This window comes from Panicum virgatum, chromosome 6N (genome assembly GCF_016808335.1).
Source record: "Panicum virgatum strain AP13 chromosome 6N, P.virgatum_v5, whole genome shotgun sequence".
Lineage (NCBI taxonomy): Eukaryota > Viridiplantae > Streptophyta > Magnoliopsida > Poales > Poaceae > Panicum > Panicum virgatum.
Window position 1 is genome coordinate 24697661 of NC_053150.1, and position 18848 is coordinate 24716508.

Here is an 18848-nt window from a genome sequence, read left to right on the forward strand (position 1 = left end):
CAATACAATTAACATCTACTTTTTATTCTCTCAAATCCTACCTTTTCCAAACCCTAATTTGCTGTTCTTCCTCCATCTCGACGGCGTTTGAAGGCGTTCTGAGTGGCCTGCCGACCTCAGAGCAACCCTACCTGCGCGAGCTCCGACGGGGTCCCTCCCGAGCTCGTGTTTCTAGGTTCGACGTGAAGCTCTGCACAGACCGGTCGGCACAACCGATCAGATCGGTTCACCCAGGGTTTTGCTGGTGTTGATCGTTTTGACGATCGTTCGCGCGTTCTAGCGCATTCAAGTGTGATTGGCTCAATTCTGTGTCAACACACTTTTTGGCGGCTCCGCTGGGGACAGATTAATCTGGTTTTTAACCGATATAATCTAGTTCTCAAAGAAGATGGGCTCTTCCGAGATCAACAAGGACAACATCATCACGGCTACAATCAAGGAGCTCAGCGAGGAGGAGCGCAAGGCGTACTTGCTTCTTGAAGAACACGTCAAGGAGCAATTTTTGAAGGGCTTCAAGAAGGATCGTGGTGGCCTTGTCAAGAGGGTTGAGGAGCACGTCAAGGAGCAATTTTTGAAGGGCTTCAAGAAGGATCGTGGTGGCCTTGTCAAGAGGGTTGAGGAGTTCGTACTGGCATCTCACAAGTTTAACAAAGCTAAGATTGAGGAGATCCCCAATGTAAGCACCTCTTCCTCTGACATGTTTGAAAAATTATTGCTCATGGTAGATCAAAAACTTGTTGCTGCACAACATGCTGTGGGCAATATATTTGCTAAGATGAATAGTGAGATTGATGCACTTAAAGGTAAAAAAACCCGTGGTTGAATCTCAATCGTCAAGTTCGGCTACTCCTGAGTTCACATCTGAGCCGATCTATGACATGCCGCCGAACTCGTTTCCAGGGCAAACTCCACCACCGTCGTCCGTGTATGCAACACCGATTGGATTGGTCTCATCGACCGGTCAGACCGATCCGACCGGTTACCCAACCGGTCAGACCGGTGACGCATGGATGACACCGTCACCCACATCACACGAGATGATTCCAGGTTCGGCTGCCTCTAGCCAAACCAATGAGTTGTCTATGTACACACCGCCTCGCACCACCACTGTAGCGGGCGCGCCACGAGGATCTGGGCCTTACCAAGGACCGTTCCCGACCTCTACACAGACGATGACACATACAAATACTAATGCACATCATCCTTATTCTGACTTTTATACCATGCTCATTATCAAGCCGATCTCCTTAAGTTCAAAGAGGATCTGGCTAATGTGATTAAAAGTAAACTTGTGGTGGATATGGGTTGTTCACGTTTGTATCAAAAGCCTTATCCTCCTGAATTTTATTTTGTTTCTTATCATGCTATTTGGCATGTTCCTGAGTTTACTAAGTTTAATGGTGATGATTCTCGCACGACTTGGGAACATGTGAGTCAATATATTTTGCAATTGGGAGAAGCTGGTTTCAATGATGCTTTGCGCGTGTGTTTGTTTTTCTTATTTTTGACTGTAACAACTTTCTCTTGGTTTTCCTCGCTTGCTCCAAATTCTATTCGCAATTGGAATGAGTTGGAGCATAAGTTTCATGAGCACTTCTTTAGTGGGGAAACTGAAGCAAAATTGTCGGACTTGACATCGGTTAGGCAAGGCCGGGATGAGCCTGCCTCTGATTATTTCAAAAGATTTAAAGAAATTAAAAACTGATGTTTTAGTTTGACAATTTCTAAAAAAGATTTGGCGGATTTGGCGTTTAATGGCTTACGTTCTTATTTGAAAGAAAAACTCGAAGGCTTTGAATATCATACCGTCAATTATTTGCAAATGAAAGTCTTGTGTTTGGAGTTTATGCTTAAGAATGCCAAAGACACTTACAAGCCTCATCGGTCCAACACTCATCTTCTTGATCATGATTCTGATAGTTCGGATGATGAGAGCAGGAAGTATATGCAGCTGCATTTGTTTGGCCATCAAAGCCAACCCGGTTTAGTTCTGTCTCTCAAGCCAATTCAAAAGAATTGGCACGAGGAGCTGAAATTTAATTTTGATGTTTCTAAGTGTGATTGGATTTTTGATGAATTGCTTAAAAATGGGAACATCTGATTATCACATGCTATACCGTCGCCTGAGGAGCTTAGACGACATGCATATTGTAAGTGGCACAACTCTACATCTCCTGCGACTAATGATTGTAATGTTTTTCGTCGATAGGTACAATCGGCCATTAATGAAGGACGATTGGTACTTTCTGAGATACAGATTGACAAGGCTCCTTTCCCTGTTTATACGTTGGAATTGAACAATCCAAAGGTACTCATTCAGCCAGAAAAAGCCGAAGGAGCGAAGGGGAAGAACGTTGTCATTGGTGATCCAAGGCCGATGTGCTAATGACAAAATTTTGGCCAGAGAGGTTGTTAAGGACAAAACTGATGATGTCAAAGACACTCTAAAGATCACCTCTAGAGCTCCAAGGCTTGGGGGGCAAGGGAGATCTCCACCAGACAGTCGGTCTGCCGCCCAGGCACGACGGGTCAGACCAGTTCCTCCGACCGGTCAGACCGGTCCGACCCGTCAGACCAGTTCCTCGAGCCGATCAGACCGGTCCAGTGACCGTCCCCGAACTTTCAAGCCAAAGTGTTCGGAAGTTGGTACTTGGAAAACCAACGAGGCAAAGGTGCAGGGAAGAGCTGCTAATTAGAAGCCCACGTTTAACCAGTTGTTGAGCAAGTACACAAAGGTCATTCAGAAGGATCGGCCGTTAAAAAAGAGACCGCGATCACCACCGCGCCAAGGTAGGCCAATATTTCCAAGGTTGTTAGCACCAAATCATGCTTTATTAATCAGAAAACTTTGAAACAAATGCCTGAATGTCTGTGTGTCCAGGTGTATATGTGCATAGGTCGAAAACTTTAAATAGTTTTTAAACTAATGCAAGTTTGCTTATGAAATTTCATAGGCACCTCACTAAAATCATAATAAACCAAAGTCTAGTTGAAGCCATGGGAAGAAAGTGAGTTTTTGCACATGAAATGATAAGTCGATCCACATTATATTTTTCTCCCATAATTAATTTCAGAAAATGCTGAAAAGATCCGAAAATACAAAGTGCAAACCATAGCTTAAATTAATTTTTGCCCAAAACAAAAGTTGTAGAGTTTCATATAACAAACAACTTTCATGTTCAAAGTTTTTCAAGTTAGCACACAAAATTTGGAGAAAAATTCGAAAAACAATGTGTATAGGGTAATTTCTTTTGCATTTAAATTTGAAATTGTAACTTTCAAATGAAACCCCAAATGGGAAAATGCCTGAAACAAAAGTTGTAGATTTCGAAAATTTTGAACAACTTTCGTATTCAAAGTTTTTCGAGTTTCAATTGAAAATTTTGAATTTGATTCGAGTCAAACAGTTGACTTTTCAACCCTTACTCTCTCTCCCCCTTTCCTCCTCCCTGCGCGCGCGGCAGAGCATTCGAGCGCCCGCGCTTGCTGCCCTGCTGCTGCCCTGCCGAGCGCCACCACCACCCCACTCGAGCACGCACCGCACCCTTGCCGTCGCTGACGCTCTGCTCCGCCCGCGCACGCCACGCTCCGATGGCCGCTCGGCGACAGCTGTGTCCGGCCGAGCGCTGCGGCCGCTGCCCGAGCTGCCCGAGCTACCGGCCTCCCTGCCCGCGCCCATCCTCTCCTCCTTCACCATGCCGCCTATAAAAGCCAACGCCAGCCTCTGCTCGCGCGCCCGCGAGCCACAGCCGCCGCCATTAACGCCGCTGAGCTCGCCCTCCACGCTGAGCCCCACTCTCGCACCGCCTCGACCCCGAACAACCACCTAGGTGTGTTGGCCACCACCCAATCTACCTTCCCAAGCCGCTGGACAGCCACTCAGGCCCCTCCCCTCGCCGGAACACGAGCACCACCACCGGTGCCCACCATGGCCGCCACCCCTCCACGGTGAACCCCACCCTCCGGCCTCCCTCCGCCCCAGCTGAGCCCGGGAATGGCATCTCCACCCTCCACTGGTGCTCACCGGTTCAAGCTCGCCCCCTTTCTCTCGCCGGAGCGCCGCCGCCACTGCTAGCCACCGCCTCCCCCTCCACTGTGCCGCCAGCGAGCCCCGCCCGACCATCCCCGCGAGCCCCGAGACCACCCACAGGTGCGCCTCGACACCCTCTTCCTTTTCCCCCACCTACTCCACGCCGCCGGCGAGTTTCCTCGCCGGAATCCGGCACACCGACGTCTCCCCTGCTCCAAGTCCGGCCAGGGACCTATTTGTAATCGCCCAAATCTTTCCAGGGGCCTAGATGTAAGATCTTGTTTTCTTTTTCTTTTTCTTTTCAAAAACAGCAAACTTGTAAAATCGATATAAATTCGTAGAAAAATCATAAAAATGCAAACTCAACTGTTCTGGAATCCTTCTGACTAGATCTACAATTTTTGTTACATGCACTTTTTCATTTTCTCAATATTTTTTGCTCTATTTAAAATACAAAAATAAGTAGCTTTTATTTGTATCTCATGTTGTATGCATGTTCTGATTCTGTTTTTTGGATAGTGGTATAGTAGCAAATAGCGTAGCTCGGTGTAAAAGTTTCATGACCATAGGACAAATCTAGCTATAGATTTTAATAGACCTTGCTTTATGCCTAGGATAAATAGTTTTATTTATACAAATTATTTTGCTAATATTTAATAACTGAAAGTTTTACAGTTTCTCTATTGTGATTCATGTATTCCTCAGAAAAAGTATGGAAATTTTTAGTTAAGTCAAACTGATCCAAATAATTTATGGTACAAAGAAATGTACTAAATAAAGACAAATAGTTTATCTATATAGAAAAATCTCATATTTTTGCTAGAGATTTTATTAGATTACTACATCCTTCTGGTAAAGTTTGAGCCTCTAGAAATTAGTGTAACAGTCTAGGGAAATTAGTTTTGATCCATACAACTATATGTTTCTCTATTTTTCATGCTCTGTTTACTACTCCATAAAATCTAAAAAATTTTAACAGTAGACGCCACATAAGAGTAGGAAGCCTCAGTAAAAATTGTAGCATCTTTACTTGTATGGTTTGTTCTGTATAAATGAATCTTGCTCCTAGTAATAGCTGTTTAATGTCTTTTTAATAATTAATATGCTCAATGAAATTAGCTAAAAATTTCACAGTAGGCATGTTACTCGGATATGTACCTTGCATAAAAATTTCAGTACCAGAAAGTATATGTAACCCTAGTTATGGCGTTACAGGTTAGTATAGTGTTAATTAAGAAAAATACCATTTCTACATGTCAAGAAAATGAAAGACAACAAACTCCTAGTCCTTTTATGAATAAAATCATGTTAGATAGTACTTTATAAATGATTGCCCAATAAAGAGAACATAATCTCCAAATTAACTGGAGTTGTGTTGGTTTACAACTTTATAGTGAATTAAATCATGAATTGAGATCATCACGTAAACTCATGCATATGCATCTCGTGTAGATTCGACTACTCTCGCCGACGGTACGTACGAGCTGGTGCCCGAGTCCGAGAGTAAGCAGCGTGAAGCTCAAGTGAATCTAACTGAAGCCACTAAAGACCAGAACCAAGTTTCGGAAGAGCCCAAGGCTAGCTACACTCAGGAAGGCAAGCCCCGGAGCATGACCTATTACTTTCAACTTTATACAACTTATTGTTTCTATATACTTGTGCATTTAAGTTTACAGGAGTTGATTGAAACCTTAGTTGCATGATTCTAGGTACCTATGTTTGAACACTAGTATGTGTAGGTCTCTAGTTGGCTATGCTTAAGGGTTCGGTAGAAGTCGAGTGATTCCCTATCACTCGCGAGAAAATTAGGAGTTGATTGTTTAATTTTATGTTGAAACCATAAGGTTATTGAGACTACTTAACCTTTTGCCACATAGAGTAAGAAGTGGAACAATGATGATGATGATGAATATGGTTGAATGATGAAAAATAATTGTTTTCCACCATGTATGCTATTGGATAGATGCTCACTTAGAAGGATTAATTGAACTAGAATTTTGAAGCTAAAATTGGAAATTAAGGATTTACTCTTAGTTGCTTTCGGCGAAACAAACCCCTCCAGCCAAAAGCCTTGTATGTCTAGGTAGTGGGCTAAATATACCCATAGTCGGGTCAGCCTTGCTGAGTATTAGTATACTCAGCCTTGCTTGTGGCTCAACTTTGTTTTCAGGTGATACGTTTGAAGATCAGATAGCTAGCTTGACTTGGCCGTGTACTTTACCTCCTGATTGGTCGGTGGAGTGGGATCCGACTCCGGCCGATGATGACAATGCCGAGTGATGTCATGTACGGGCTTCGTCATGACATCTTGTATCGTCGTTTAGAACTTGCTTTATTTCCGCTGCAGTTGAACTCTGAACTACTTTCAATTTGAATTTCAAGTACCTTTTTAAGATTTCAAACTCGGTTTGTAATATTTAAGTTAAGACTCTGTGATGTAAGAATTTGTGAAATGTTGTACTCTCCAGACTCACCTTCGTGTGAGTTGCATGTAAGATTTGGGTTTCGAATGCAGCTCAGGTGGTTTTATCGGGACTCTACCCAACTGGACTGTCGGATTACTCCGTTTGAAGTGCGTGTTAGCCGGGATTACCTTTATGGTGATGGTTAGCGCACTTGAGCCAGATTAATTCGGGCGGTTCTGCCACAGCTGGTATCAGAGCCGAACAAAGCGCACACCTGATAGTGCGACAAGATTTCAAAAGTTTTCCTTAAAACTTAGCCACACAATCGCGTTTGGAAAATACGTTGGTTCGCTAAGGATCGTGCATAGTACGTAAAGCCCTAGGGAAAATTATGGGAGTTACTAGGTGGCTATCTAACTTTTGGTTTATTTATGACTGACTTCCAGCACATTTCTTTCTGTACTTTAAATTCAGTACTTTACATTATGTAACGACGCGCCTACGCTAAGGTAAGACGGTAAGGATCCTCAGTCAACTGAGAGAGCTTGACCTTCCCGTCGGTGATGCGAGCCGAACGCTGCCCTCAAGCAGTGGCTTACTTGAGGTGCTGCCAATATACCTACTATTAGTTGACTATATTGGTAGTAAAGTATACTCAGTCAGCTGAGGGAGTCTGACCTTCCCGTCGGTGATGCGAACCGAACGCTGCGCTCAAGCAGTGGCCTACTGGAGCTGCTGCCAATATACCAACCATCGGTCGATCATATTGGGAGTAAAAGAAACCGTGAATACGTCACCTCGGTAGCGTATGAGAGCTGTCCATGCAGTGTTGGACGCATGGATGCCGCTTCTATAGTGAGCGGTAATGTATGGGAACGCTTTCATGGGTCCTGGCATGAAAGGTTCAATGAATATATATCTGTCAATTTTTTGCAGGTACACTAACCACGATTACGTAAGTTAAGAAACGGTTAGATATGCGACTAGATATATATAGGGAGAGCCGTGAATTGTGCCATGCCACCGGTGCTAACCCCGTAAGTCCAAAATTATTTGGCAATTGTTTTAGTTTGTGAGGACGAATAGGACCTGCATGCATCATGATCATAAATTGAAAGCCAATAAAAATGGATGTGGGTTAGTTGGGAATATTAAGGCTTGCACCTGAGCACGGTTCATTTCTCTCGATCAAGGTCTATTTAGAAATCTGTCTTTTCTGCCGTAACTAGAGAGATGGGACTTATTGGATATATCAAGGACCTTATATGCTGAAGTGCACAAGGAGAAATTTACTCCAAAATTTTTCTACTACCTGTTGTTAAAATTTGAGAATTTTTCGACTAGTATACAGAGGGGTACACTAGAAACTTTGACACCCTATTTTCTGTTAGTTTTGAGCACTTCGGTTGCAAAATTTTTAGGCCATCCGAGAGAAGTATTTTGCAGAAATGTTCAACACCAAACTTGTAGCAAATTTACTCATCTAGCTACTGTTAAAATTTGGTAATTTTTGGCTTACCACACTCAGTTCACTAGCTCCTTATTTGCTGGAATTTCTGGGTGGACAGTCACTGGAAAACCTAAAGATATGACCATCTTAGAGTCTGATATAGCCCAAGGGTTGACTAGCAAAGTTGTGCACAACTATCTTAGGCATGTTCGGGTGAAATTTGAGAATTTTTGGGGAAGAGAGCGGGAGATATGAATTTTTTGGTAAAGACCAGTATTCTGCCCCCAGTGTGTCTGTGACCGTTTGAGTTCGACATTTTTCCACACTTATCCTATTCAGCATGGAATTATTGTGGATCCCAAATTAAAGGAAAAATTTGCACATTGCAGATAGATCCAGGGATACACGATACCCATGAAGGCTTAGGAAGTGCTAGTGGTAGTGAACAGCCCACACCGCCACCACCACCGTGCAACCTGGCTGAATTCATGGATGTCCAGACTATTCTGCTTTGACAGCTTGTCCAGGGACAGGTAGCAATTGGTCAATTCCTGCTGCAACAACACTTTCAACCGGATGAGCACAATGTCCACCAACCTCAGGTTGTAGGCTATCAAGAGCTCAATGAGGAGATAACAGAGACAAAGGATGTTTTCTCCGACTCTCTAATGCCACCATCATGACTTCCGATGAAGCTTAAGGATCACCAACTAACGTGTCGGACTCTCAAGCATGGCCCAAGCGACATAGACTTGGCTGGATGGGAAATTACATGCATAGAATTCGTTCCACGTGGTAGACGGCAGACTAGCAACACTATTAACGCCAACACCGTCCTAAGAGCAAGAACTCGCTCGCCTGTCCGGGAAACGATGGACCTTGCCAGGTGCACTACGCCCAAGAAAGGTTCAGTAGGTGTGCCTGCCAGTACATCCTTAGTTAACAAACCGCCTGGTGATTCAAGCAAGATGAAATGTTGCTTCAATTGTGGGAATCCTAACCACTTTGCTCGAGACTGCTCCCAGCCCAGACGACCAAAACAGGGTCAAGATTCTATACAGAGCAACAAGAATAAGGACATGAGACAGACTATTCTACAACGAAGGGTCAAAGTCACCACACTTGCCGATCTTCCTGAAGGTACACCAGAAAGGAAGGGTACGTTCTCCTATCCAACCCACCTAGCTCCTTAGTTAGTATTTCGAAGATGAGTAAAGGTGCTTCCCTCGGATGAGTTACAGGAAATCTCAGTTGCTCTTCTTGCTCATATAATTCTGTTGAAAACTAAAAATGGTGCATACAAATACGAGAATATCATATAGGATCATTACATGCATGGTTGTGGCATTGCCAATGCCAAATCACCTGTATTTTTGGGGCTCCGTCTCCATTAACATCATATGCATCTAGGAAGGACTTCTGATTATCACCTAGCTCTATCTTCCTTCCTAGCCATGCACATTATTTGGGTTGCTATATTTTCATCTTGTCGTGGTGTTTGTCACTGACATATGGTGCCGCGACAGAACCTAGGGCCTCGTATGCGCTACAGCCATACGCTTGTGTCACTAGGTGCGCGCTGGTATCATAGTCCGCGATAGCAACTCCGCGACATACTATTTTTCGCAACCTGCATAATGTGATGACTTGGGTTCTAATTCGGGTCAAAATAAAAATAATAAGGAGTACCGGCATGACTCCCACGGTTGCTAACATGCATTCCAACACGTGCACCATCAGTCATGCATCATGACCGGCACATCATAACCAATGCAACACGCCATGTGCATAATTTCATAAATGCTTCGGTCATCGCATCCATGCATTGTATCATCGATCTCCTGGCATGTTGGCATTTCCATAATACATTATTTTTCTCAAAATAAATATCAACTCCATTAAAATAAAAGCAACTTTGAGCAAGAATGTCTTGAGAAAACCTTGCTTATGCCACATAATAAGATCTCGGGTTAAAAATGCCTCAAATAGTACTAGAGTTGATCCTGTTGTTTTCCATGCTACGCATGTGCCAGTGCAACTATTCGATTATATACGTATAAGATCCTTAGGAGTCACCATACCGAAGTTGAAGTCACGTGGGACACCGAAAGTTATCTAAACCAAAATTTTCGTGTTTCCCCAATCTCACTCCCAGGCACACGCACGTTCCCCTCTAATTTTACTCACCCGAATCTCGGGACGAGATTCTATTTAGGGGGGTAGGCTGTGATAGCCCAGGTTTCTAATTAGCTAATCTAAGGGTGTTAGCACCAAATCATGCTTTATTAATCAGAAAACTTTGAAACAAATGCCTGAATGTCTGTGTGTCCAGGTGTATATGTGCATAGGTCGAAAACTTTAAATAGTTTTTAAACTGATGCAAGTTTGCTTATGAAATTTCATAGGCACCTCACTAAAATCATAATAAACCAAAGTCTAGTTGAAGCCATGGGAAGAAAGTGAGTTTTTGCACATGAAATGATAAGTCGATCCACATTACATTTTTCTCCCATAATTAATTTCAGAAAATGCTGAAAAGATCCGAAAATACAAAGTACAAACCATAGCTTAAATTAATTTTTGCCCAAAACAAAAGTTGTAGAGTTTCATATAACAAACAACTTTCATGTTCAAAGTTTTTCAAGTTAGCACACAAAATTTGGAGAAAAATTCGAAAAACAATGTGTATAGGGTAATTTCTTTTGCATTTAAATTTGAAATTGTAACTTTCAAACGAAACTTCAAATGGGAAAATGCCTGAAACAAAAGTTGTAGATTTCGACATTTTGAACAACTTTCGTATTCAAAGTTTTTCGAGTTTAAATTGAAAATTTTGAATTTGATTCGAGTCAAACAGTTGACTTTTCAACCCTTACTCTCTCTCCCCCTTTCCTCCCTGCGCGCGGCAGAGCACTCGAACGCCCGCGCTCGCTGCGCTGCTGCACCGCCCGTGCTGCCGCCTTGCTGCCGCCCTGCTGCTGCCCTGCTGAGCGCCATCACCACCCCACTCGAGCACGCGCCGCGCCATTGCCATCGCTGACGCTCCACTCCGCCCGCGCACGCCACGCTCCGACGGCCGCTCAGCGACAGCTGCGTCCGGCCGAGCGCCGCGGCCGCTGCCCGAGCTACCGGCCTCCCTGCCCGTGCCAATCCCCTCCTCCTTCACCATGCCGCCTATAAAATCCAACGCCAGCCTCTACTCACGCGCCCGCGAGCCACAGCCGCCGCCATTAACGCCGCCGAGCTCGCCCTCCATGCTGAGCCCCACTCTCGCACCGCTTCGACCCCGAACAACCACCTAGGTGTGTTGGCCACCACACAATCTACCTTCCCAAGCCGCTGGACAGCCACTCAGGCCCCTCCCCTCGCCGGAACACGAGCACCACCACCGGTGCCCGCCATGGCCGCCACCCCTCCACGGTGAACCCCACCCTCCGGCCTCCCTCCGCCCCAGCCGAGCCCGGGAACGGCATCTCCACCCTCCACTGGTGCTCACTGGCTCAAGCTCACCCCCTTTCTCTCGCCGGAGCGCCGCTGCCGCCGCTAGCCACCGCCGCCCCTCCACTGTGCCGCTGGCGAGCCCTGTCCGGCCATCCCCGCGAGTTCCGAGGCCACCCACAGGTGCGCCTCGACGCCCTCTTCCTTTTCCCCCACCTACCCCACGGTGCCGGCGAGTTTCCTCGCCGGAATCCGGCACCCTGACGTCTCCCCTGCTCCAAGTCCGGCCAGGGACCTATATGTAATCGCCCAAATCTTTCCAGGGGCCTAGATGCAAGATCTCGTTTTCTTTTTCTTTTTGTTTTAAAAACAGCGAACTTGTAAAATCGATATAAATTCGTAGAAAAATTGGAAAAATGCAAACTCAACTATTCTGGAATCCTTCTGACTAGATATACAACTTTTGTTACATGTACTTTTTCATTTTCTCAATATTTTTTTGCTCTATTTAAAATACAAAAATAAGAAGCTTTTATTTGTATCTCATGTTGTATGCATGTTCTGATTCTGATTTTTGGATAGTAGTATAGTAAGAGATAGTGTAGCTCGGTGTAAAAGTTTCATGACCATAGGACAAATCTAGCTATACATTTTAATAGACCTTGCTTTATGCCTAGGATAAATAGTTTTATTTATACAAATTGTTATGCTAATATTAATTAGCTGAAACTTTTATAGTTGCTCTATTGTGATTCATGTATTCCTCAGAAAAAGTTTGGAAATTTTTAATTAAGTCAAACTGATCCAAATAATTTATGGTAGGAAGAAATGTACTAAATAAAGACAAATAGTTTCTCTGTATAGAAAAATCTCATATTTTTACTAGAGCTTTTATTAGAGTACTAAATCCTTCTGGTAAAGTTTGAGCCTCTAGAAATTAGTATAACAGTCTATGGAAATTAGTTTTAATCCATACAACTATATGTTTCTCTATTTTTCATTCTCTGTTTACTGCTCCATAAAATCTGAAGAAATTTAAAAGTAGACGCCACATAAGAGTAGGAAGTCTCAGTAAAAATTGTAGCATCTTTACTTGTATGGTTTGTTCTGTATAAATGAATCTTGATCCTAGTAGTAGCTGTTTAATGTCTTTTTAATAATTAATATGCTCAATGAAATTAGCTAAAAATTTCACAGTAGGCATGTTACTCAGATATGTACCTTGCATAAAAATTTCAGTACCAGAAACTATATGTAACCCTAGTTATGGTGTTATAGGTTAGTATAGTGTTAATTAAGAAAAATACCATTTCTACATGTCAAGAAAATGAAAGACAACAAACTCCTAGTCCTTTTATGAATAAAATCATATTAGATAGTACTCTATAAACGATTGCCCAATAAAGAGAACATAATCTCCAACTTAACTGGAGTTGTGTTGGTTTACAACTTTATAGTGAATTAAATCATGAATTGAGATCATCACGTAAACTCATGCATATGCATCTCGTGTAGATTCGACTACTCTCGCCGATGGTACATACGAGCTGGTGCCCGAGTCCGAGAGTGAGCAGCGTGAAGCTCAAGTGAATCTAACTGATGCCACTAAAGACCCGAACCAAGTTTCGGAAGAGCCCAAGGCTAGCTACACTCAGGAAGGCAAGCCCCGGAGCATGACCTATTACTTTCAACTTTATACAACTTATTGTTTCTATATACTTGTGCATTTAAGTTTACAGGAGTTGATTGAAACCTTAGTTGCATGATTCTAGGTACCTATGTTTGAACACTAGTATGTGTAGGTCGCTAGTTGGCTATGCTTAAGGGTTCGGTAGAAGTCGAGTGATTCCCTGTCACTCGCGAGAAAATTAGGAGTTGATTGTTTAATTTTATGTTGAAACCATAAGGTCGACGGGTGGGGCTGTGATACGATATTCATGTTACTGGTTGAGGCCCCGTCTGGGTAGTGAAAATGGCTAAGGTCGCAGTGTGTGGTAGTGGTGGTTAAGCGTTTGAACGTACTAACCACATGCCGAGAATATGATAATCGGTAAGCTTAAGTACTGGATTGAACCGAGGCCGGAACATACTCCCCACTGTCTTGAACTCGTTCACATCTAGCTAATGGTGAGTACAGAGTCATCGTACTGCTGTACTTGAGGGCGGTGGGCCTGTTCCGTGAAGCGGGAATTGAAGGGAACTGTTGCGTGGGTGACTCTATTCCCATGCGTGTGTTTAGGTCTGCTTGGCCAGGTTAACAAACTCGATTCGAATCGTCCATTTCTCGCAGTTATTGAGACTACTTAACCTTTTGCCACATAGAGTAAGAAGTGGAACAATGATGATGATGATGAATATGGTTGAATGATGAAAAATAATTGTTTTCCACCATGTATGCTATTGGATAGATGCTCACTTATAAGTATTAATTGAACTAGAATTTTGAAGCTAAAATTGGAAATTAAGGATTTACTCTTAGTTGCTTTCGGCGAAACAAACCCCTCCAGCCAAAAGCCTTGTATGTCTAGGTAGTGGGCTAATTATATCCATAGTTGGGTCAGCCTTGCTGAGTATTAGTATACTCAGCCTTGCTTGTGGCTCAACTTTGTTTTCAGGTGATACGTTTGAAGATCAAATAGCTAGCTTGACTTGGCCATGTACTTTACCTCCTAATTGGTCGGTGGAGTGGGATCCGACTCCGGCCGACGATGACAATGCCGAGTGATGTCATGTACGGGCTTCATCATGACATCTTGTATCGTCGTTTAGAACTTGCTTTATTTCCGCTGCAGTTGAACTCTGAACTACTTTCAATTTGAATTTCAAGTACCTTTTTAAGATTTAAAACTCGGTTTGTAATATTTAAGTTAAGACTCTGTGATGTAAGAATTTGTGAAATGTTGTACTCTCCGGACTCACCTTCGTGTGAGTTGCATGTAAGCTTTGGGTTTCGAATGCAGCTCAGGTGGTTTTATCGGGACTCTACCTGACTGGACTGTCGGATTACTCCGTTTGAAGTGCGTGTTAGCCGGGATTACCTTTATGGTGATGGTTAGCGCATTTGAGCCAGATTAATTCAGGCGGTTCTGCCAAAGGTTGCCACACTGTTTCCTCCCCAGATGGTGTATGCTACCCTGCCATGGGTGCCTCCAGTGTCGAATGCTATAAACCCTATATGGGAGCATGAAGGGATTTGGATGCAGTGTTTCCCCATGCCTTATTCTCCACACCATCAAGGGGAAAGTTCCAAGAGACCCGTGCATGACCGATTGGGACCGCACCAATCAGGTCCAGTGCAACAGGCAGCACCGGTCAGACCAGTCACCGCCGACCGGTCAGATAGGTCTCATTAGAGGCCGGACAAAGCCCCTGTTTTGAGGATGGAGTAACGCATGAAGGAAAAAAAGGAAGAGCTGAAGCCCACTGTTGATGCAGAGAAGCGTAAAGCCGATACTATTGCTCAGATCGACGATATCAAGGTTGGTACAAAGGATGTGGGCAAAGAACTGATGGTTATTGAAACGTCAGTTGATGTTCCTATGCAAAGGCTGGTCAAGGCTAATGATCATGAGGCCGGTAGCAGCAAGAGTGTAGCGGACAAGTATCACCAACCTAGGTGGTGTCCTCCAGGTTTAACTCACACAAAAGAGGAAGTTGTAGCGCCTTCGTAACAAGGAGAAGAAGGAACAGGAGACAGAAAAGATGAGGGATGAGCACTTCAACAAGTACAGACCTATGATCCCTCAAGGCAAAGTTTGGCAGGTCAAGTTAGATGACCATCCAGCAGGACCAGTCGGACCGCTACCACCGACCGATCAGACCGGTGAGTCAGACTGGTCTGACCGCCCTAAGCAACCGGTCAGACCGGTCGAGCCCAGTGCAGAGCCAATGGCCGAATCAATAGTGCCTGTTTCGGTCCCTTCTGTTGATGAAGCCCCAACAGTTCCTCCAGTGCCAGAGGATGAGGAATTGGTGAATTATGAAGCATCTCTAGAGTGCACTATTGACGGCCATTATACCGCCATTATGGCCATCAACCATTGCAAATAATGAAGGAACTTGAAGTATTTGAGATATAAAGTTTATTTAAACTAATGAGTTCCACGAGTTTTGGTGGTTTGAGATATTTTGCAGGACTATGCTGAAAATATGCAAGAAACATCACTAAATGGAGCATATGCAATTATGGTGAAACATGAATATAATATGACACCAATGCAAACATTCTCAAATGCCAAATTAGACAGCACCATGTTGAAGAGCTCATCGAGATGATCAAAATGGACACTTGGATCATCCAATTTGGAGTCCGAACGGAAAAGTTATCCCTTGTCGTGGGTAGCAAGTTCTATCCATTTGGGGTTTCTTCTAGCCTTAGCGTGTGGCAGAAGTCAGTAACTTGATAGTGTAGGCGCGATGCCTAGGCTTGGTTAGTTACCTTGGGTTTTGTTCCACCCCACAGAACCGTAGTGGTAGGCGGCAGGTGGTGACAGCCCTGTCTGTCCTTCGTAGTCCACCACGTTCGGGTGCTTTCATAGCAGTAGTTGCCGACAGACATTGGACTCCCTTCTCACCCCAGTCTAAGTCCTTCTCATAGACTGCCGAAGCAACTAGAGTATAAGTCAAGTATTTTGATAGGAGTAGTTAGCAAGACGACGTTAGAACACCTCAATCTGTCTTATCTGGACCTCTTCACTCCTGTCATATCCCCTGGATAAACAAGATTCACTAGTTCGTACACTTCTCGTTCCTCGTGGATTCGATACCCTGGAATACTCCAAGGTGAAAGCTACATCGGTATCCGTATGCTTGCGGATTAATTCTATTAGGCTAAGGACTGCCAACACGCACCAACATGGAAATCAATGTGGTGCATTTGTCTTCAGATTACTTTGTGGTTCCGGAGGAGGACATGGTTCATCTTCAGTTTGGACCCCGTGAGGCTGTGTTCTAGAAGCCTAGTGAGAAAGATAACCATCTGAATGCTCTCTACATGAGGGGACATATCAACGGGAAGCCGGTTACTGGCATGTTGGTGGATTGTGTGGCCATTGTAAATCTTATGCCCTACTCTTTGTATAAGAAGCTTGGTGGCCAAGATGAAGAACTGATCAAGACAAATACGAGGATCAGTGGCATTGGTGGGAGTGAGCCCATTGGTGCCAAAGGAGTTGCTTCCATGGAGGTTACCATCGAGAGTAAGACGCTTGCTATAGATTTCTTCATCTCAGAAGTGCAAGGTAACTTCAATTTAATTATTGAGAGAGATTGGATTCATGCAAACAAGTGTGTTCCCTCTACCTTGCATCAGCTTCTTATTCAGTGGATCGGCGACGAGGTTGAGGTGGTCCATGGAGACACTTCATCTTTTGTTGCTATGGCCGATTCCGATTCTATTGGTGCGTATGACAATGTCAAGTGTTTATCGGGCGTGGATCTGTCCGATTATGATTTGATCAGCTGCACCAAGGATGGTTTTGTTTCTGCTGTGCTAAAGCCGATGGACAATCACCTAAATCATTTAATGTGAATCAAATGAGCTCAGTAGTAGCATCAGTGGCGATCTGTCAGACCGCCAGCACCGACCGGTCAGACTAGTCTAACCCAGGTCGGCGCACAGAGGCAACTGGTCAGACCAGATACCCCGACCGGTCAGACTGGTCCAGTTCAGAGTGGCTGCAGCGAAGGCTAGATCAATATCGGGCGCGTACGAACGATATGTGTGAAGCCATTGAAGATTTTGATGATCTAGACAAGCTGGGCCAAGGGTTTACATCGGCTGATCCTTTAGAAAAGTTAGATATTTGTGATGGGACTATTCCTAGGCCGACTTTTGTAAACAAAAATTTATCAGTTAAATATAAAGCCGATTTGATTAATTTATTGAAAGAATATATTGATTGCTTTACTTGGGAGTATCATGAAATTCCTGGTTTGAGTCGTGATCTTGTTGAGTATCGTTTACCGATAAAAGCCGGTTTTATACCTTATAAGCAACCGGCTATTCATTTCAATCCTATTATGTATGACTGAATTAAAACTTAAATTGTGCTGGATTTATTCGGTCTTGTTATTATGCTAATTGGATCTCTAATATTGTGCCCGTTGAGAAAAGGATTCTGGGAAAATTAGAGTGTGTACTGATTTTAGAGATCTTAATAAAGCTACTCCCAAAGATGAATATCCTGTGCCTATAGTCGATATGTTGATTAACGAGGCTTCCAGGCAATGTGTTATTAGCTTTCTTGATGGTAACACCGGTTATAATCAAATATTTATGGCCGAAGAAGATACGTCTAAAACGGCTTTTAGATGTCCTGGAGTTGTTGGTTTGTTTGAGTGGGTTGTCATGACTTTTGGTTTGAAGAATGTGGGTGCAACTTATCAAAGAGCTATGAATTTAATCTTCCATGATTTACTTGGTGTCATCTTGGAAGTGTACACTAATTATATTGTCATTAAATCGGCTGGTTTGGATCATCATTTAACCGATTTGAGACTTGCTCTTGAAAGGATGCGTCGGTATGATTTGAAGATGAATCCACTCAAGTGTACTTTTGATGTATCGGCTGAGAAGTTCCTTGGATTCATTATTCATGAGAAGGGCATAGAGATTGATCTTAAAAGAATTGAAGCCATGAAGAAAGTTGAGGCTCCTACTTACAAGAAGGACTTGCAGAAGTTCTTGGGGAAGGTAAATTTCTTAAGATTTATATCCAACTTGTCTGGGAAGATCGATGCTTTCACCCCTATTCTTTAGTTAAAAGATGAAACCAAATTTACTTGGTGGGCAAAATAGCAAGAAGCGTTTGAGAAGATCAAGATTTATTTGTCTTCACCACCTATACTTAAGGCGCCTAGGAGAGGAGTACCTTTCAGGCTTTATATGTGGCTGCTGAAGACAAGGTTATTGGGGTTGTTTTGACTCAAGAGACCGAAGGCAAGGAGTACATCATTACATATTTAAGCCAACGACTTATTGATGCGGAGACAAGGTATACTTTCATTGAGAAGTTGTGCTTGTCTCTCTACTATGCTTGTACCAAGTTGTGGCATTATCTATTATCTAGTACTTGCATAGTGGTGTGCCAAACTGATGTGATCAAGCATATGTTTCAAAATCCGATTTTGAGTGGTAGGATCAGAATGTGGGCTTATGCTTTAGTTGAACTTGATTTGGCTTGTGAACCTTTAAAATCTATGAGAGGTCAAATTGTAGCATATTTCATTGTGGAACATCCGATTAATGATGAGCATAATCTAGAAGTCGGCTATGTTACTCGCACACCATGAAAGTTGTAGTTTGATGGATCAGTGTGTGATGATGTTCAAGGAATTGGTGCTGTTCTTATTAAGTCGAATGGTGCTGTTTTGGAGTTTAGAAACCGATTAGAGGAAGAGTGCACGAATAACCAAGTTGAGTATGAAGCACTTCTATTTGGCTTGGAATTCTTGCAATCCATGAGCGTGAAGTATGTCGAAGCTTTTGGAGATTCTCTTTTGGTATGTCGAAGCTTTTGGAGAT